The sequence below is a fragment of the Pantherophis guttatus genome, chromosome 6 (assembly GCF_059756535.1).
Source record: "Pantherophis guttatus breed Tessera chromosome 6, ASM5975653v1, whole genome shotgun sequence".
NCBI lineage: Eukaryota > Metazoa > Chordata > Lepidosauria > Squamata > Colubridae > Pantherophis > Pantherophis guttatus.
In genome coordinates this window covers 48,463,830-48,486,615 of record NC_142068.1, presented here as the reverse complement: position 1 = coordinate 48,486,615, position 22,786 = coordinate 48,463,830, and positions in this window count along the sequence as shown.

Below are 22,786 nucleotides of genomic sequence, written 5' to 3'. Positions count from 1 at the left end.
GGCCCGATGCCATGGAGCGCTTTAAAGGTGATAACCAACACCTTGAAGCGCACCCGGAAGACCACCGGGAGCCAGTGCAGCTCGCGCAGGAGTGGTGTTACATGGGAGCGCCATGTTGCTCCCATCACTACCCGCGCTGCTGCATTCTGGACCAGCTGGAGCCTCCGGGTGCTCTTCAAGGGGAGCCCCATGTAGAGAGCATTGCAGTAGTCAAGGCGAGAGGTGACGAGGGCGTGAGTGACTGTGCACAAGGAATCCCGATCAAGAAAGGGCCGCAACTGGCGAATCAGGCGAACCTGATAAAAGGTCCCCTTGGTAACAGCCGTCAGATGTTCCTCCAAAGACAGCTGCCTATCCAGGAGGACTCCCAGATTGCGAGCCCTCTCTGTGGGGGCCAAAGACTCACCCCCAATAGTCAGTGATGGAGTCAACTGACTATATCGGGATGCCGGGAGCCACAGCCACTCAGTCTTGGAAGGGTTGAGCTTGAGCCTGTTCCTCCCCATCCAGATCCGCACAGCCTCCAGGCACTGGGACATCACTTCAAGGGCATCGTTGGGGTGGCCTGGGGTGGAGATGTACAGCTGGGTGTCATCAGCGTACTGGTGGTATCTCACCCCAAAGCCACGGATGATCTCGCCCAGCGGCTTCACATAAATGTTGAACAGAAGGGGCGAGAGGACCGATCCCTGCGGCACTCCACAAATGAGAGGCCTCGAGGTCGACCTCTGCCCCCCTGCCAACACGAACTGCGACCGGTCGGAGAGAAAGGAGGAGAACCACCGCAACACAGTGCCTCCCACCCCCAACTCTTCCAGCCGGTGCAGCATGATACCATGGTCGATGGTATCAAAAGCCGCTGAGAGATCTAATAGGACCAGGACAGAGGAATAACCCCTGTCCCGAGCCCTTCAGAGATCATCAACCAACGCGACCAATGCCGTTTCCGTGCTGTGCCCAGACCTGAAACCCGACTGGAACGGATCTAGATAGGATGTTTCCAGGAATTGTGGAAACTGTTGCGCGACCACACTCTCAACAACCTTCGCAATGAAGCGAAGGTTGGAGACAGGACGATAGTTAGCCAATATTGCTGGGTCCAGGGACGGCTTCTTGAGGAGAGGCCTCACCACCGCCTCTTTCAGGGCAGCGGGGAAGTGACCCTCACTCAACGAAGCATTAATAACGCCCTGGAGCCAGCCTCGTGTAACCTCCCGGGAAGCCAGTACCAACCAGGAGGGACACGGGTCCAGTAAACATGTGGCCGCACTAAGTCTCCCCAAAATCCTGTCCACATCATCGGGAGTCACAGCATCAAACTCCTCCCAGATAACATTCTCAAGACTGTTCCTCGTCACCCTGCCCTGATCTACCCAGTCAGAGTCCAAATCCCCCCGGATCTGAGCGATTTTGTCATACAGGTATTGTCCGAAATCCTCCGCCCTGCCTTCTAAGGGATCCTCCCGCACTCCCAGATGGAGCAGGGCGCGGGTCACCCTAAACAGGGCGGCCGGACGATTCCCTGATGACGCAATAGAGGCGGAAAAGTAGTTAGACTTTGCCGTCTTTATCGCCACTAGGTAGGCCTTAATATGCGACCTTACCAGTGTTCGATCAGATTCAGTGAGACTGGCCCTCCAACCGCTCTCCAGGCGTCTTTTCCGGCGCTTCATTTCCTTCAGCTCCTCAGTAAACCAAGGAGCCGCCCGGGATCGGCATTGGGTCAGAGGCCGCAAAGGCACAACTCGGTCCAAGGCCCCACCAGCCGCCCGATCCCAGGCAGCTACCAGGTCCTCGGCCGAGTCATGTGCTAGATCCTCAGGAAATGGCCCAAGCTCCGTCTGGAACCTATCAGGATCCATCAGGCGCCTGGGGCGGATCCATCTAGTTGGGTCCACCTCCCTGCGGCGAGGGGTCGCGGTTCGAAGATCTAGGCGAAGGAGTGAGTGGTCAGTCCATGACAAGGGTTCCATGTCTATATCCCCTATAACAAGACCACTCAACCACTGGCCAGAGACAAAAATCAAGTCCAGAGTGTGACCTCCCCTGTGAGTAGGGCCATGAACTAACTGGGTCAGGTCCATGGCCGTCATGGAAGCCATGAACTCCCGAGCCACCTCAGACGTTTCACCGACGGATGGCAAGTTGAAATCACCCATGACTAAAAGCCTGGGTGTATCTACTGCCACCGTGGCTATCACGTCGAGTAGCTCAGGTAGGGCTGTTGCCACACGGCAGGGAGCCAGGTACGTAAGCAACAAGCCCATCTGAACCCCACGGCCCCATCTCACAAAGAGGGACTCACATCCGGCTATCTGAGGCACAGTGGTCTCCCTCGGATCCAGATCCTCGTTAATAATAACCACCACCACCCCTCCCCTCCCCTGGGCCCTCGGCTGATGGAATGCTCTGAAGCCTGGTGGGCACATTTCAACCAGAGGGACGCCGCCCTCCGGGCCCAACCAGGTCTCCGTAATACCCGCCAGGTCCGCTCCTCCCTCTTGTATAAGATCGTGAATGAGGGGGGCCTTATTAACCACGGACCTGGCATTGCATAACATCAGCCGAAGGCCCAGATCCTGAGTGTCTGAGCCACCTAGTCTCTGAGAGGAGCCATGGGGACCGGGGCAAGCAATTGCTCTCAAACAGCGAGTGCGAGCCCCCAACACATGATATGGTCCCCTGCTCCCGCCATATCTGCCCCTCCCATCTACCGTGCTGATGGTACAAACCTCATAGGTATCGTCCCCCATCCCTTTCCCAGTCCCTCGACCAACACCTCCCAAATCGTTACCCTGTGCCGGGCTCGGCTCTGACCCTGGTGGATTTCCCCCCCCATCCCCCAGAGTCTTCTTCCCAATTTCTCTAGAAAGATCATTACAAACCCCCCTCCCAGAACCCCTTAAAATCTTAAAAAATTTCCCTAAAAAACCCCACAAATTCTTCCTTGCTCCATGCCATCTCTCTGGACTCCAAAGTCCGTCATCGAGATAGGCCCTCGATAATGTGGAGGGCCACACCTGCGAGAGGGGAGAATCTCGCAGGGCAAGGAGTTCTGACACCAAATACATATAATCATCAGGGGAGACAAAGTCCAAGGGAAGGGAGTACCACTGATGTTACAGACATAGGGAAAATTCTAGTCCATGGTTAGGCCATCAAGCCCATTGTCCTCTCACGGCAATGGCCAAGGAGGTGCATATCCTTCGACCCCGGAGGTTTCCAGGGCAGCCATGCTCTCACCTAGGCCACCCATGGAAACTCTGATGGAAATCCGGGCGTGAGGATAGCCATAGTCTGCCTCCCACTGGCCTTACGTCCATAGAACCAGTATTCCTCCTGGGATTAGTAGCATCCGGGAGACCAAGTATCCTGCTCAGAAGGAGGGTTAAGTTCGTAAATTCACGTCGAAGAGATTTTACATGGCAGGGAGTTCAGACAGGCTGGATGTAAAAGGGGGAAAATTCGGAATAATTCAGCAGGCCAAAGTAGATGGGTAGCTGTAACCGTAGTAAGGCCCATAGGCCTAAACTCGGTCCAAAGGATGGAAGAGGGAGGGGAAATTCAAGCCGCATAGGTTTGTAGTTCTTTTCCGACCCCTGCAAATCCCTCAACCATTATCTGATGGATAATGCTGCCCAATTTCGGTCCCCCCCCCATCCAGCTCGTCCTGGGGGGGGGTGTCTCTGGGTCTCCATGGAGGTAGCCCTTCCCCCAAGGGTCCAACACTCTCCAATCTCCCAGAGCTCAGTCTAAGGCTGCTGCTGAAGAATCCTATGCTGTAGTTCAGGTCTGCAAGCCACTGGGAGCCGCCCCGACATCAGCTGCCATCACCGCAGCCGCCGCCGCAGCTGCCGCCGCCACCATCGTCGCCGTCGCCATCGGCCTCCCCACGGACGCCCCCAGTCGCCCCCTGCCTTAGATCTTCCTCGAGGCATCCAGGGGCGTGGGGAACCTCCGTAGGGGCCTCAAACGTCGCAAACTTATGCATGGACTGCTGTGAGTTCTATAAATCAGATGTTGTTTAAGATGTGTTTCAAATCAAAATGCATATTTTTGGATTCTCTAGACCACGGGTGTCAAACTCGATCGTGTGACATGATGTATCGTGATGTATTGTGACATTTTTTTACCTTTGTGGAGCCGGGGTGGGCATGGCCTCCGGGTGATGCATTTGGACAGCGTTCTGTCAGTTTGACACCCCTGCTCTAGACAAATCTATGCATCTCAAACAGGGTATTGTGGAGTTTTGTTGCTCATTTCAGAAAATAATATTCAAAAAGGGGCAATCGGATGATCAAAGATGTCTTTTTCTCATTGAGGCATACCTTCCACGTGGAGAAAAATAAAAAAAGGAAGGGAGCAGTTTGGGAGGAAAATACAAGGTAGGGTTTGTTCTCTCTTGACTATACCTATTCTGCATTTGTTAGATTTTTTTCCCCACCTGATTTGACTGAATTTACCCAAAACAGACTGTTTTTTCTTTGTTAAGTCAAGACTTTTAAAGGGGTCTTTCTGTTTCCCTCTTCTTTTTCAAATTTAAAATTCAAGTCTGTTTTTGCACTGACATATTCACAACTGATGTGGCCTGCCCTACTAAGTGGGAAGAGAACAGACTAAAAGCTCAGAATTTATTGTGGAAGCATCTCCCATTTATTGATTTACAAGCAGCTCATTGAAATGCCTTGATTGCTTTTGTGGTTTTGTTTTCAATCCATTATTATTGCTGATACATTATATATTTCTTCTACCCCCTACTGAAGCCACACTTTCAGAAACGTAACATCAGGCCATAGCATGAGAGATAGTTGTTGACCATCATTTATCCCCCATGGTTCAAGGAGTTCCAGCAGGGGGCATCAGTGTGCTTAGTGATTGCCTTAAATGCCAAATGCCTTTGCAGTTGACTCATTGACGCTGGCTGCAGTCTGTCGTTTGTGGGAATAATTTTTGGTCTGACAATCTGTGAGACTTGTGGCAATTCAGAATTACAGTGCTCATCAATTTCCTTTTATGGTTTCTCTTGAGAACTAGCAAAGATCAAAGCTTTTCTGATTTCCAAACCATTTCATATCTGTCTTGAGTATCCTCATGTGAACACTTTTAACACTTTGGTTTGGGAATTATATACTGCCACCTTCCACAGCACATACTTAATCACAAGTGGCAACTTCCTTATGCTTAAATATGCCAGCTCATTTTAGAGCAGTCTAGAATTTGAAACCATTAATAATTGGATATGATACCCTGGTTAAACGGTCTTTGCAGTATGGAAGATGCAGTGCATACTTTTTCATTAATATTAGACAGAATAGTTTAATTTACAGTATTGTGCAATTTGAATAATTATGACTAAGGGAAAGAATTTGAATTTATTCAAGATACGTATTTCATGCAACTATCCCTTAAAGGGCAATTGAAGTTTTTTTTTAGAGATATGGAACTTGAGTATCCTTATAAATCATCTAGTTTAGTTCCAAACCTTTTTGAAGAAAGAAATCTCTATCTTCTGCTTGGAAACCTGCAATTTCTACAGGTTTGGGTAATTGATTCTATTGTCTCAAAAGCTAATATCACACTTTTAAACAAAATCATCCTGCACCTTCCTGTCATCTTTTGTTCACACAGCATAAGTTTTACCTCATGACTTACACTTTTTAACTTATATTCATTGTTCTAATTCTAGAGAGTTTCCTGCCTCAGGTTATCTCAGCAGATGCATGTAAAAAAAGTAAGCTGTGAACAAGACTTTTGATTTCCTTTACATCCCACACTTTCAGTTTTTATCATAAAAAGAGATTTTTGTCTTATTTACTGCTGCATTTTGCAATATATTATCTGCCAGCCTCCAGTTATTCACAAAGTAAGCTATTGTTACTTCCTTGAATGGAGCCTGGAAAATATGCCACTAAAACATTTCAGTTCATTCCATTTCAGGGAAGAATAAGAAACACAAGAGAAGAGCCAGATGAAAAACAATATTTCTTCCATAACACAAGCCTCCAGCTAGGCTATATTCCAACAGACATTTACCAGTTTTTGAATTCTTGCAGACCAGACAGCATGCTTGCATAGAATCAACATGGGCCCACTGTATAAAATCACACCACAGTATTGGCATGTTTGAGTTATCAGTTGAATGTTGGTATATGAGAACCAAATGCATCGATTTCCAATATAAGTCCATCCCGATACATATCCTTGTACTAATCATCACCTGTAGCCATAGAATATGGCACTATATTAGTTTTACAGGCTGAGGATAACAAAGCACAGCAGATTCAATCTATTATTTCTCAGTTAACAAGCTTGCACAGATTGTAAGGCAGATAGTGTCTGGTGGGGAGATGTTATGCCATACACCAAGAAAAAGCAACAGAATCAGACTACACGATGAGTAGAAGTATGAGGAGCTAGTTTGCTCAAACTCAGGAGTTGCCTTAGATATAAATTGTTAGGCCAAGGTTGGACTAGATAACCTCCAAGGTCCCTTCCAACTCTGTTACTGTTAAGTGGGAAAGACTATTTTGTTTAGAAGATGATAAAATAATAATAATAATAATAATAATAATAATAATAATAATAATAATAATAATAATAATAATTTTATTTCTATACCGCCCTTCTCCCGAAGGACTCAGGGCGGTGTACAGCCTATTTAAAAACACAGAAACAAAACAACAGTTTAAATTTAAAATCGTTAAATAATTAGGCTCCAATTAAAATCCCAGAAATTTAAAATACCCCAATTTAAAACGTTATGTTAATAGCCCGGCCTGGCGGAACAACAGGGTCTTCAGAGCGCAGCGAAACACCCAGAGGTCGGAGATCTTACTTATTTCCGGGGGCAGTTCATTCCACAGGGCTGGGGCTCCCACAGAGAAGGCCCTCCCCCTGGGTGTCGCCAGCCGACATAACTTGGCCGATGGCACCCTGAGGAGACCCTCTCTGTGGGAGCGGACTGGTCGGTGGGAGGCTATTGGTGGCAGAAGTCGGTCTCGAAGGTACCCGGGTCCTATGCCATGGAGCGCTTTAAAGGTGGTAACCAACACCTTGAATCGCACCCGGAAGACCACTGGGAGCCAGTGCAGCTCGCGCAGGAGGGGTGTCACGTGGGCGCAACGAGTTGCACCCATAACCACCCGCGCGGCCGCATTCTGGACCAGTTGGAGCCTCCGAGTGCTCTTCAAGGGGAGCCCCATGTAGAGAGCATTACAATTAAAAGAGCTCCACTGATAAAGTATATGTATCCTTCCTGATAGCAATACTCACAAAAACCACTAATGGATTGGATGCAGCCCCTGAAGTTTAGTCTTCATGCTATTTATTTAATTTATTTATCTAATTTAATTTCTTTATATCCCACCTTTATTGTTTCTACAAATAACTCAAAGCAGCAAACATATCCAATGCATTTCCTCTTCCTGTTTCCCCCACAACAACAATTCTGTGAGGTGAGCTGAGCTGAGCTGGGCTGAGAGAGAATGACTGGCTCAAAGTCACCCAGCTGACTTTCATGGCTGGGGTGACATTAGAACTCACGATTGCCCACTTATTAGCATGGTGACTTAACCATAGACCAAACTGTCTCTGCCTGCATTCTTGGACACATACACAGAATGATAACAGTGTAACAACCATCAACAAGTTAACTACTCCTGAGTTGGATTAAGATCATGGAGTCTTAGTCTTAAAACAGTATTAGCCATTCATTGGCCCTGTTTGCACAACACATGTAATTAGGATAGAAGGAATTATTGTGTGGTACTTAATTAACTAAAACAACTAATGCAGAAGATTTAGTTTTATCCAAAAGCAGCCCTAATTAGGAAGAAGTAAACTAATGCCCCCAGCCAACCAGAATTATTTTCCAGAGGAAATATCTGTCTTTTCACACTTTCAAAACAAGGCCCTCAAGAAATGTCACGAAAATTGGCATTTCTCTCAGCTGCATCCATTTTGTTTCCTTCTCCATTGCAATCACATGGCAAAAAGCTATGGGCAATCATAAATATTATTTTTCACTTCTTCAAGAAATGAAAGTTACGGTCTGCTAAGCCCGTCTGTGAAATAGAAATGATTCAGAAAAAGCCCACTTCCTGGTTGATTAAGTGATCTATTCAATGTGCACTGTTGAAAAAAGATACTTTGCAGTTAGGAAAATTGTCTTTATTCACCTCACTTTAAAAAGGCCTGGAACCTTGGTCTTATATGGCCTTTGTTGTAGGAATTGCACATTTTTCAGTTCTAACAATAAACAGTCCTGTAAAATGTGGAGAGGAAGACCATGCAATGCTTTCAATTTGACTGCAAAAAGTTGTTTAAAAATGTGCAGGGAGCACAAATACTTGTTTTTCTAAAGAACTGCATAATCCTTAATGTGTCTGGTTTAAGTAAGCCTCTGACATATGCTGCCTTCATCTTCCTGTGCACTTCAAAATACCCTTTCAAAATCAAATCCTAAACTTTCCACAGTCAGAATAAATAGCATTTAATGAGACTTGCAAATATTGCATAATTATGTTGTGAATAAGAAGGAGAAAAGAACTCTCTTTCTCTTCTGGTATCATAGTTTCTATCTGGAGATTTCATTTTTACACAGATTGCCTTTGACATTTATACTACAAGCTGATGGAAACAAGAGCTGTTTTAATAAACTGTTAAGTGTGAAAACAGCCTAAATTGTCCTCAAGGCAGATTGAACAAAGATGAGGCTTAATCCTTACCTATTCAGTGGACAATCTTTGTTTTGCTGTCTAGATGCAATTAGAGCAGCTGGATTATAATCTATTTGTTTTACTTCAGAGTCTCACTCAGAAGAAGAACCTGATGCACATTCAGTAACAATTTATATGCAAGTATGTGCTTCTTATCATACATAATTATGTCAAATCCCAAACCACTAAGATCATTAAGTGAGGGTCATTTACCATGTGGTGAAAAGCAAAGTCAGCAAAGCTGTGCAGAGAATAGTCTCACTCCTCCGTTTTACAAAACCGGAGAAAATAGAGCAATGACCAGGCAGCCGGCTTTGCTGTGTGTCTCATCCATTAGTGGTGTCTGGCAAAAATCCTGTCTTACAATTAGATAAAAGCTTTTCCATTCTAAATCACTATCCAGAAGACAGCTTGGAGCCTGAAATGCTGAACTAAAATACACAAGGGAAGCGAAGATCCAACTCTGGATGGTGGTAATTTATGTGTCTCAAATATTTACATGGGGGAATATCGGCCCTTGCTCAGGGATGCATTGGATATTAAAAACAAAAACTCCAGAAATGTAATTAGTATTCTCTGCATATTTTAGTTGCTCCTAAGAGCCTATTTTTTGGATCAATATAGAGCCTATAAGGCCTTTCTCCACTTGGCATCTTCTGAATGGGTTGGAATTGTAGTTGGGAATTCTGGAAATTGCAATCCTGATCCATTTGGTAGATGGATTGATCTTGAAAATATGCACAGTATCTGTAATAAGATATGGTCTTGAGCTACTATTTCTATCATTCTTGATTATAGATGACACTGAAGATACAGGTGGAATCCAGTACCATCTGGAAGTTTGTTTACTTTTGATAAATGTCTTGTAGCCTGCACTTAGGGCTGCCATTTTTGACCTGCAGAAATGCAGGTGACCAATAGATGGAAGTTTGTTTGTTGTGCCTCTAATGATAGTCCATCTTTTTTACAGCCCAGATATGTAAAATATGGATTATGGATTATTTACAGTAATAATACACAAATTCATTCATTGAGGCTTATTTTAAAAAATCACAATTAAGTAAACCATAGACTAGTACAGTATTTGAGCCAACTACTGTGTCTGGTAAAGCCACTGTTTTCATTTTGTTTTCTGGGAAGGGGACAATAAAAGAAGGAAAGAAGCTGAATGACTTCTAATCACAGAAAAAGTTACTGGAACTTCTGCAATTACAGAGCCGAGGAAGGATGTTGTATGATGTATGATGATATAACTTAATATATTAATTTGTTTCAAAAACACCAGTTGTTTGTGCTTTGTTTAACTTTGGATTTTTTTTATAATTCCAAGAAATCTTTATTGTTCTAGATAAATCTTAAATCCCATATATTGTTCTTGTTATTTGTTAGTCTTAACTTTTGTTAGAACTTAAACTGAATAGGTAATTTCACCTCTCGTCTTTTTCCATCTGTCAATTAGTCCTAATTTAATGTCCATCTTTGTGGGGGTTTTCATTTTTCATAGGTTCTTTTTTTTTTTTTTTTGCAAAGTCTTATGTTGATCATTTTTTATTAAAATTATCTGTCTTATTGTTTGTCTTTAGGCGGGGATTTTGGCAGTATGTAGGTCTATTTATTTTGTGTGTGGTGTATTGTTCTTTCAATTGATGATCTAGTGTGTGTACTCTTATGATGATTTATGATGATCCATGAGCCACATAAAAACATCTAAAACATTCAGGGATACAATATTTGTTGGTATGATTTAACCAAAGCAATATTAGTAATGCTAGCACTGGAGCCTATTTCTATATAATAAATCCTGTTTTAGCACATTATTATTTACAATCAGTATGTTATAGCTCCATGATAGTTGCAATCCATGTGACAAACATATTCAGAATGAAAAGAGATAGTTTATGTTAGCACAGGTCTTTGGATCTACCGCAATTGCAAATCTAAATTTGCTTGCTTAAAACTTCTCTTTTTCTCCCTGAACCTATATTTCTCTGTGCTTTTTAAAAAAAATAAGTTAAGCAGTGAGTTGTTTTGTCATTTCTCAAGTATTGAAGTAAAGTGCAACCAACCAAAAGAAACAGGAATGTTGAGGCAACCTAAGGGAGAAAAAAGGACCTCAAAAACCACCATTGGAAAATATGCCTGCAAATCATATTTGTGATGAGAGGAGTACAGAGCGACAATATCCACTCTTGTCCTCCAAGGATGATTGTTCATTCTAATGATAAGGCAATTAAGTACAAATAAGCCATCCGTTCTGAAAAGTTCACTGATATTGATTTAAAAAGAGATTAAAGGCATTCTAAGACAGAAGAATATTTTCTTTTGTGGCTCTATTATTTTCTCTAGAGCTAACAGCACAGACCTTTTACAATAAGTGATGAGGAGAAATAAGCAAAAGAACCAGTGCTAACAAATGTTTCTTTACTCTCAGTGCTGTTATGGATGCATGAGTGACTCTTAACTTAGATAATAACTCTGGATTGCCACAGGAAAGACAGAGTAGGAGATGGTTTCAGGACACCAATCTTATCTTCTGCAAGAGTTTGGGTCTCTAAGTAGAGATGTCTACTTGTCCTTTGCTGCATGGGAATCAGAAGAAGGGGAATAGGCCTGACTTTAAGAGCAAATGGGTCCATCAATTACTAAGGAAATGTAGCTGTCAACAGAAATGAAAAAGAAAGGATACCAGGTCTTATACTATGGAATAAGTATTGATGAATTTTAAACTCCTGCACTTCTTCCTTCTCTGTTCTTCTCTGATGTAGTGTGAGGCAATTGGAAGAATCTGCTTCAGTTTTAAAGTGCATTCTATCAAAAAAGGATGACTTTGGTCAGTAGATCAATAAAGAGACTAGTGCAGGGTGGGTTTTACTTACCTTTACTACTGGTTTGCAATGAGGCGTATGTACGTGCTCTGCTTGTGCATGTGCGCGCTTCTGCGCATGCATAGATCATCATTTATTATGTCTGGGCAGGTGGGTGGGACCTTCCACTGATTTTACTACCAGTTCTATAGAACTGGACAGAACCGGGAGCAACCCACCACTGGACTAGTGGCTCTTATCCTGATTTGTTTTCCAAAACATAATTGATATTAATCATAGTTCTAGATTAGAACATATATGGAGAAATTCTGGTTGCTTTATATCTAGAAAGGTATTACTATTGATATTGTTTTCTTGAAACATTTTTTTTCATTAATCTGAAGCCTACAGATTAAGACCTCATGTCTTTAGTCTAAAAAAGCCCAAGAACAAAAATTAATTACCTAAGTTTTCATTGGTGATTGAATTGAATAAAGCAGTTTAAGAAAGAATATTGCAATATATATTGCAATAAATGGACACAAAACTTGTGATGTTTTAGTAATGTATGTTATAGTAATGTCCAATCTCTTGGGATTTTATTTTTATTATTCATAACCAACAAAGATTTCCATTTTTACTGTTGTAAATTGTATCAATAGAGTTGTTGTTTTTTACAAAAATGATAGAGCACCAAAATCTTGATCAGAGGCTGGTCTGCTTGTGTCACAGGGGCAAAAGATGAAAGCAGTGCTTCAGTATAAGCTCCACCTCTTTGTCATGTGTCATGATGAAAAAAATGGCCAAATTGTATTTTTGGATACATACAGTAGAAAAGTAAATGTCTATATAGATATGTGAGAAGACTAATGAAGGCTGCAAACCTTGCTGATTGGATAAATGTCCTGTTTACCAACATCCAATGAGATATCAGATAGTGGCAGTAATTCTGTTTCTAATATATTTGTGTGTGTGTGTGTGTGTGCGCGTGTGTGCATGTGTGTGTGTGTGTTAGAAACAAGACATAGTGTCATTTCAAATAAAAATAGGCTCTTGCAGGAAGCCTGATAAATTAAAAACTGCTTTTCAAAGGATGAACAAGAGAGACATTTTTTAATATTGTCTAATCAAATACTTATAATACTAGTCAGATGTTGTTAGAACCACTATTTCTGTGTGTGATTGAAAACTACATACTTTGAATCACAAAAACATTCTGAAAAGTAATAAAAGTACTTAAAACTTCAGTTCATATGGCACAACTAGCAGGAAATGACTTGTTTGGTTTTGTGTTAAGATTTTTGAGTGAACACATAAATCAATAGATTTTAGGGTTATATGCCAATTACCCAGGGCTGGATTAAGGCAAATTGATACCCTAAGTAATGTAAAGGTAAAGGTTCCCCTCGCATATATGTGCTAGTCGTTCCTGACTCTAGGGGGTGGTGCTCATCTCCGTTTCAAAGCCGAAGAGCCAGCACTGTCCAAAGAAGTCTCCGAGGTAATGTGGCCCACATGACAAAATGCTAAAGGCACATGGAACACTGTTACCTTCCCACCAAAGGTGGACCCTATTTTTCTACTTGCATTTTTTACGTGCTTTCGAACTGCTAGGTTGGCAGAAGCTGGGACAAGTAATGGGAGCTCACACCGCTATGCGGCACCTTTTGATCGATAAGCCCAGCATCTTAGCCACTGAGCCACCGCATCCCTGATACCCTAAGTACAGCCCCTCAATAGAAGCAAAGCTCTCTGCCATGAGAAGGGAAATAAATGTGATACCTACTATAATGACGCTTTCAAACCAATCTTTTAAGCTTTAATCATTCACCATGCCAAAGAAAATGCTTTTTAACAATGCAGATTAAAGTCAAACATGGCGATAAATTCAAATAAAGTCAAGTGTGGCAGTGAATTAGTTAAGAACATGATAGCTAGGTGAAAAAATAACTCCATGGTGCCCTCCTTACATTGGGGACCTAAGCACATATTTATTTTTCATAACAGTTAATCCAGGCTGAAATCAACCATGTGTATTTATTTAATAAGTCAGGAGCTAACAACTATTTCAGGACTCACTTTCTCAGAAGTTTAAATTTGTCGGTAGATATTTCTAGCAGCTATAAAAACCCATTTGCATTAGAAGCATTCATTTAAAGTTAACGTAAAGTATAACAACCCTTTTTATTATGCATAATCAAATATTATATTGTTCACAATCATATTTAAAACAATAAAAATGAAGAAAACAGTGTCCTTCAAGATTATGCTTTTTGTCTTTTTTTGTCATTATTTACATTCAGTGAAAACTATCTTCAAAAAAAGCCACAGGAGGCATTAGGGTAAGCACGTGTGTGCACTCTCTTATGAAAGCCATAATTACAAAGATGTCTTTGCAAAATAGGTTGTTTTGTAGGATCTGTCTTTCATGAAATTAATAAAAAATTCAATTTCTCTTTGCATGTAAAAAGTACAAACCAAGACGATAAACAAAGCAAAACTAAACCAGATGGAAGATATAATTCTTAAGTAAGATTGTCTTTTTCTTCTGCTGCATTTTTGGGCTTCATCTTTCCAAGAAAAAGCTGGCAGTAAGCATCAGTGTTGCATATCCCAATGTTGGATGACCTTTTCAGGAGGAAGTCATATGTTTTTAATCGATCATCATGGTCTCCCAAAGCCTTCTGTTTTGTTTCTTAGTAGTCCCTGCTTTCTCCAAGAGGCATGGAGCAGAGAGAGAGGGGGGGGGAGGGAGAGAGAGAGGGTGTTGTGTGGTATATAAAAGTTATCATATATAATAGTTTAATGTAATGAACCAATCAAGCCCTCCTGTAGAAAAGTAATATAGGTCCAAAGATGAAAAAGAAATCAGCATAAAAGTGTAGCCTCAGACATTTTACAGCAGGGATATCCAGTGGTTGGATTCAAATAATTTAACAACCAGTTCTCTGCCCTAAGGTGTGGTGTGGGTAGGTGGGGCTGGATAGGCATGTGACTGGGTGGGCAAGGCCAGAGCTTAGGCAACAGCTGTTTCCTTCAGAGATGTAGAGGTCTTCTTTGCTTCTTAAACCACACCCATGAGGTCTTTCACACACTTAAATCTGAGAATGAGAATATATGTAAACTATGTGGAAAAAAAAGTTCTCACTACCATAGAAGCTAATGTAACCACAACCATGAAACAACCAATTTCACAGTGATAGGACTCCCTTATCAGAGCTGGGCTCACTCTACATTTGGTGTGGAAAAACCTTGAGGGATTGAGAAGCAGGTGTGACTTTGCTTTTCCCATTGTTCTCAATTAAGGTGGCTTTTCAGCCACCTTAATTGGGAGAAAAGGAGAGAGCAGGTTATCATGTCCCCTTTGGGGAGAAGAAAGGTCATCTGTCTTAAAGAGCTGCCTGACCTGGAAATATCCCTTCACTTCAGCCAAGCTGTTTCCTTGCTGGTTTTCTGAAGTTCTGCTTGTCTCCATTGGCAGCATGAACTGAGATGGCTTGTTAGCCCCAATCCAGAGAGACAGATAGAGCTGATCATATCTTGAACAGCTTTTCTTAAGCTTGGCCACTTTAAGCCATGTGGACTTCAACTCACAGAATTCTCCCTACTATGCTGGCTGGGGGATTCTGGGAGTTGAAATCAACACAGCTTAAAGTTGCCAAGGTTGGAAAGCGCTAAAGTTGCAAAATGAACAAGGAGGAGCTCTGTGTGTGAATCAGTTTATCAGCAAAATATCTGGAAATACCTGGTATTTTAATCTTGCCTCGTCTCCTGGCAGCTTGCTCACCTGCCTCCTGAGGGGGGAATGGCACTTCCTTTAATGGCTGGCCCTGCAGGAGGGGAACCCCTTCCCTCGGCCACCATTACATCATACAAGCCGCCTTCCCCTTCTTCGCCAGCACGAGCAAAGCCTAAAGGGCAAGCAACTCAGAGGCAAAGCTGGCAGCGAAGAATCACCCACCCAGCAGAGATGGTAATGGGACCAGCCTGCACCATGCTCACCAGGTTACTGCAATCCTCTTCAGGCTGAAGCCACCAGAGGGGGAGGAAAGTGCACCCAAAAGGCTGGAGAGCTTCAATTAATGATCATGTGGCAACCTGGAGCTGGCAGCCACTTGGGACTCAGGAGGGTTCTCCATGGAGGCATGCTCCAGCATTACTGCAAAATGGGTGCCCTCAAGAATGGCAGCGGGCTCAGGTGAGCACTGGCTGCAGGGAGAAAATCCTGGGGAAAGCGCTTCTCTCAGAGGAAGTGGGGAGAAAAAGAAAGGCGGGAAGCCCAAGCGCACAGTTTCTTCTCCCATGGCAGCTGTACCCTGCAGCCCTGTGCTGCAAGCTCCATGGCTGGAGCTGAAGGACGAGCGTGGCGCTGCTCCTCAGACAGCACATTCGCTTTCCCTCCTCAGCTGGAATGGACCATTCAGACTCTCAGGCAAAAGGGGCGGACAGGGTGGGGGAGACTGCCATGGATGGAGGTAGTGGCGCCATTGCCTACCTGGCTGCATGTACTGCTTCCCTAAAACCACGATGCCACTACCACCAACATCCCTCCTCCTCTTCCTGACCTCGCAACTTGCCAAGAATTCAATCTGGGGTTGCTCAGTTGAATCTTCACCTTGGAGCAGATGAGATGGCTTATGATATTGGGAGCATGGAGCAAGCAAGGAGGAGGAGGCAATCATGTCCTGGACGAGATGGAGATTTGGCTTGGGGAGGAACTGTCTCAGCGATGAATTAGCCACTTGTGCATGCATGAGGCGAGGACTGGCTGGGAGGGGAGGGGCGAGGGGTGGCTGGGAGGCGAGGGGTGGCTGGGAGGGACGTGGCAAGGCATACTATTCAGCCAGTTCACCAAACTCCACAAAAAAAAATAGCTATCGGTTCTGTTGAACCGGTGTGAACTGACTGAATACCACCACTGGGGCTATTCAACCTTGACAACTTGAAGACTTGTGGACTTCAACTCCCAGAATTCCCCAATGAGCATTTATTGAAATATCTTCTATGTGCAAGCATGCTGTTCCCCCCTCCACAACAAAGTAGTTTCTCAATTCTACTCATATGGAATTTTAGTTGTGATCCATTTTGTTTTCTCTGTATTACAGGTAGTTCTTGATTTACTCTCATAATTAACACATGAATTTCACTTGTTAAGCAAGGTGATTTTATGATCTTTTTTTGCCATGCTTGTTAAGCAAATCATTGCAGTTAAGTGAATTGGGCAGTGGCTGAGCGAATCCGGCTTCTCCCATTATCTTTGCTTGCTAGAAGATAAATGTGAAGGGTGCAAATGGCAATCATGTGACCCAGGGCACTGCAACCATCATAAATACAAGCTGATGCCAAACACCTAAATTTTGATCATGTGACCATAGAAATGCTGCAATGGTGAGGACTGGTTGTATTCACTTTTTTCAATGTTGTTGTAACTTCACATGGTCACTAAACAAATGGTTGCAAGTCGAGGATTATCTGTTTCTTTCCTTTTATGTATTTTAATTATTTCACCTATTTAACACTTTTCATAATTAAACAATGACTGAAAACCTTTCACATTGTACAAAAATTATATTAATTAAAATTATATAAGCTATCATCTGATACAAATCAGTTTTGAACAGAGTATCATGTTTCCCTGAAAATAAGACCCTGTCTTATATTTTTTTGAATCCTGAAATAAGCTCTTGGCCTTACTGCCATGTGCTCAAAAGCCCAATTGGGCTTATTATCAGGGGATGTCTTATTTTGGGGGAAACAGGGTAGTGCTTATTTCTAAGTAAATATTCATAAGACCAGGCTCTATGATACTTACACAGATCTAAATAAGACCTATTGGACTTATTTGTAGACAGTGAAAGCCCAGTTGTTTGGCAAGGGCTGTTATTTTATTTATTTATTTATCCCTTGTATATTGCTCCTAACTATTCAGTTCTATCTCTCTGTTTTGAGTTAGAGTCCTGGGACAGCATAGTGGGAGACATACATACATGCACAGATTTAAGACTGCTATTATCTCTATGTGTAAACACTAGGGATTAAATCTTTTGCATTCAGAAGATGCACTTTCCCATTAGGCCATCTTTCTTCTAGTGCACATGGAAGCAAATGCCTGTTTACAAACAGTAAGGTACCACATAGCATATGGCTGAAGTTCACACATTGCAACATCCAGACTATTTATTAGGCCACTGATTTGGTTGGGAGTTTTAGGCAAAAAGTTATTTATTTGGGTCCTGTTTTTTTTATATTTGTAGAAACAGGGTTATATACCAAAGTAGATGAATACAGCTGACTGTGCGGAGTAGAGCCTGCTGCAGTGTATGCTTCTGATCTATTCCTTTGTTTTCCAAGACAAACCAATGAAATTGAAGGAAGAAATATTCTATTCATTTCCTGATCTAAATCGCTGCATTGTGGACCCTCTTCAATCTGTCCCTTCACAATCTGGGTTGAGTTTTTCCTTAGATTCAGAATGCTTCCCATTGTATGGTATATTAAGCCCAAGAGCTCCAAATTCCTTGCCTCAAGCAAAAGGAACACATGAGGCAGACAGCATTTTTTGAGATATTCTCTGTTTATTTCAGAAAGTGCAGAATGAAAACTCTTATTACGAGAAGGATATGCATATAACCCTAAAGCATGGTACCCTCCTGGCCTGCCTGAATAATACCTCATTAAGGCTCCAGTGCAATGAAAATATAAGGTTCACATACAAGCCGCTCCACACACTACATGTTATCTCCTCCATCTATGAATCATATCATTTTACATCTGGGAGCCAATTAAATCTGATTTTTAAAAAAAGAAAATAATAAATAGAAATAATCTACGAGCCATTACATTTAACATTTCTCACCTATACCCTTCTTTGAATAATCATCATAAGTTCCATTCTTCTACAACTGTTTCATACAGACAAACCGTGAGCTTTGAATAGAAACAGCTATAGCTTGTGTTATATGTTGACTCTCCTTTCCAGCTTGTAGAGATATTATAGATCATATGGACTTCTACAATTGTAGTCTTAATGAATCTGATTGTTGGTAAAAACTAGACAATCCATGACATGTTTCAGAAATATTTCCTTATCTAAACAGAAAAAGAATGACCAAGGGCAAAAAAGCAATGGGAACGGGAGTGACTTCCAACTTCCTGCCAGCTTGACCACAACTAACTATTCTCCAGCAGCCAGTGGTGGGACCAGTTTACCCAGAGAGTCAGGACTGGTCTACCTGATTATGTATCAGGTAGACCATAGTCCATAGTAGGGGCCAGTGTATCTGGCTTCTGGAAAGCTAGGACAGGATCAAGCTACTGAACTGGTGGCAGCATTGCAGCAACCACAAATTTGTGAAATTTCAGTCTCAGATTTTGGATGCATTCTGTAAATTAGCTCATTTGAGGTACCTTGAAACAAATATTGTTGCCCAACAATACAAGTTACAAGCAAAATAATTTTAGTAGTATATAGGCAAAGAGAAAAACATTCTGATTTTCTCCATTCCCTAACCACTCCTCTAGCAGAAGAAGTTTCACAGTTAGGGCTGAACAAAAATATTTACCTAACATTTATGTTTAAAACTAGGTAGGAAAGCAGAGTTTTGCTTCCTTTTTGAAGTCTCTACCAAAAATAGCAATAGCATTTAAACTTATATACTGCTCCATAGTGCTTTATACTATCTAGTATATACCATAGTGCTATATACTCTCTAAGCGATTTACAATGTCAGCATATTGCCCCCAACAATCTGGGTCCTCATTTTACTGACCTCGGAAGGATGGAAAGCTGAGTCAACCTTGAGCCAGTTAGGATCAAGCTTCAGGCTGTGGGCAGAGAAGTAGCCTGCAATACTGCATTCCAACCACTGCACCACCACAACTCCTTTGCTTTGCCAAAAATTAAATGTCAAAATCAATATATATATACTGTATGTGTATGTACACACACACACACACACACACACACACACACACCCAGAGAGCTCTTCTAAAATTATACACATTCAACCTCACTTAATACATTTGGAAAAACACACCCAGAGTCCACTTTCTGCCACACATTTAACTATAACTTCTGTACATTTAGAACATTACATACACTTTCAGATGTTCTTCCCTAGCTTGCACATGACTGTTAGAGCCAGGAGAGGTCATGGATTGAGTAAAATGTGGTGAAATTCATTTAACAACACTCTTGCTTAGGAACCAAAATTTTGGACTCAATTTGGTCATAAGTCAAGGACTATCTCTGCTTTCCTCTGCATGGCAGCCTTGTCCTAGTAACCTCCTTCTCCTTTCTGGCATTTTTTTTCTCTGTTAGGGGCACCAAAATAATCCAGACAATATAAGGTTTCCTGCTGGAGTAGGGGGTTGGACTAGATGGCCTCCAAGGTCCCTTCCAGCCGTAGATTGCTGTCTTGTTTCAAAGTGTCTTCTGAAGCCATGTCTAGTTTCTCTCTTGCTTTCTTTTTCTCCCTTCCTCTTTCTTTCTCTCTCTCTCTCTCTCTCTCTCTCCCTTCCTCCCTCTTTCTTTCTTTCTTTCTTTCTTTCTTTCTTTCTTTCTTTCTTTCTTTCTTTCTTTCTTTCTTGGCTCTGCCTTCCACTTTCTTTCTTTCTCTTTTACTTTCTTCATCTCTTTTTTCTTTTCTCTCTCTCTCTTTTCTCTCTCTCCCTTCCTCCCACTTTCCTTCTTTCTCTTTTTTTCTTTGTCTCTTTCTTTCTCTGTTTTTCTATTTTTCTCTCTCTCTCCCTCCCTCCCTCCCCTTCCTCCTGAAATGCCAACAAAACCCACCACTTTGCTCCTAAAGTGGTCTAGGGCAAGGGTCTCCAATCTTCGCAACTTTTAGATTTGTGGACTTCAACTCCCAAAGTTCCTCAGACAGCAAAGCTGGGTCTCTCTCCCACGTTGCTTCTCAGTCTGAGCAACAAAGCCCCCCCCCAACTTTCAGTCTCCACAGCCCTCCAGGTTACTTGATCCAGCCAACAGCCCCTCTGAGTGCCAATGTCCCCCCCCCCGAATTTCACCCAAGAGCCAAGCAACGGGGAAGGCAACCTCATTCCCCACTGGAGGGGCAAAAGGCAGACCTTAGTCCAGCACTCGGTGGCTGGGTAACCTCAGCGCCCAATGGGCTGCGTTGGCCTCCCCTCTGAGACTCCTTTCAACTGCTTTGGGGGCCGATTTCACAGCGAGGACCCACACACACACTTTTGAAATGTCAGAAGGCCCACTCTCAGGACAGCACAGTCCAGAAAACTATCCAGACCCCGCAGCGCACAAGTGTGGCCAAATAACCTCGGGAAGGGAGCAGGTATGCTAAGGGCTCCCACGACAAATCACTGGAGCCTGTAGGAGAAGGAAGGACAGGCGGGAGGGCACTGAGGGGGTGCTGTCCGGCCAGGTCAAGTGCAGGACCAGGTATTTGTTCTGAGGTTGAAAGGAAGAACCATCTGACCTGGAAGAGGATCACGAGGGAGATACCAAGTCCCACCCCACCCTGCTTCCCTTTTACCTTTCTTTAACGCGCCCCACTTCCCTCCCCAACCTTGGGAGGTGGCATCCTCCGCACCGCCAAGCCCTCAAGACAGCTGCAGGAGAGGGAAAAGAAAAAAAAGCCTCAGCCTCTGAAACCTCTCAAAGGAGGCCTCCTTGTGTGTGTGTTTGGCGGCGCTGAACTGAACCACGTGAAGGGAGCCCACCCGATAACCACGCCGACTGCGATCGGCCCCTTGCCTGCCAGTGTTGTGGCCCATACGTGTTCTTTGGGGTCTATAGCTGCCACTGCCACCTGTGCCTCTTCCTTCTCTCTGCTAACAGAAGTCGGAGAGGAAAAGGCAGTTGCTTCACTGCACGTTTCTCCGCGTTTCCATCCCAAGTCAGCCGCAGCCACCCTCCCATCTGCCATTGCTTGTGGAGGCCTCCTTCAAGAGGCTTCAGAGGCTGAGGCTTTTTTTTTCTCTTCCCCCTCCTGCAGCCGCCTTGAGGACTTTGCGGTGTGGAGGACGCCACCTCCCGAGGTTTGGGGAGGGAAGTGGGACACGTTAAACAAAGATAAAAGGGAAGCAAGGTGGGGGTGGGTGGCAAGCTGGCCACCAGGACACTGGGAAGGCAGCATGGAAGGCAGGCAAGCATGGCAGGGCTTCGGGAAAGGGGTAAGCTTCTAGCTTCTTCCCCACAGCTGGGCGGCCCTGACATGCTTGCCTGCCTTCCCGGTGGTCCCCGTGGCCAGGCCCGCTTGCCTGCCTTTGCAAGCTGGCCACGGGGACACGTGGAAGGCAGGGAAGCATGGCAGGACTTTGGGCTGCGGGGAAGGGAGTAGGAGAGGCAGGCTGGGACAGTGGGGGGGGGGGCAGGGGCAGCTAGGTAGGCGGCCACTCGCAGGCTTACCTAGCAGGCAGGGCCACTCAGTTGGGACGCAGTGCTTCAGGCAGGCAAGCTGCAGGCGAGGACCCACACAGCATAAGTGAGGAGTGACTGGGTGGAGGGGGCGGGGTGAGCATCAGGTGGCTGGGGCAAGCGAGCCCGGACCGGTTTGGGTGCATGGCCAGCCAGCGATTACTAATGGTTCAGCGAACCAGCCCAAATTACCACTACTGGTCCTCCCGAACTGGTGCGAACCGGTAGCAACCCACCACTTTTATGGAGGTTACTCTGTTTCAGATCTTATTACTTATGCGTAGGCCTACTTAAACCCAATGGAACTTTAAACTGAATATATTAATACAGGATTATATTTAGATGGCTTTAACTATACCTCACATTTTCTCCCATTCCACATTACTTTTTATATGGTGAATAAAACCATCTCACTTACTGGAATGAAGTAATTAATTTTCAAATATTATTACTAACATTAACATTCATATCAAGTTCACATTCTTTTCAGAGGCCGTGAGTCATTTAGACATATTTAATTCAGTGTTGAAAAATATACCTAGATCCATCTGAAAAGCCAATAGCAGGCAGGGAAGAAAAAAGAAATGCTAGCAAACATTTTTTTTTAAAGGCCACATTTATTTCTTGTGGAAAAGGACTTTATAGAAGAGTAAACTCTTAATATGGATTAATTTTAAAAATTGTACCCCGGAATCTCTCTTCACGGTTACACAGAAACTAGCAACTTTTACTGAAAGAATCAGACATGGGATTGTGCTATTTTAAAAAGTATTTTGCTCTACTAGAAATACAAGAGATTCTTCTTAAGGACCAGCCATGCTGTTCTGCACCATGTGATATCCTGATAAGCGTGATCTTTCTTTCTTAAAAAG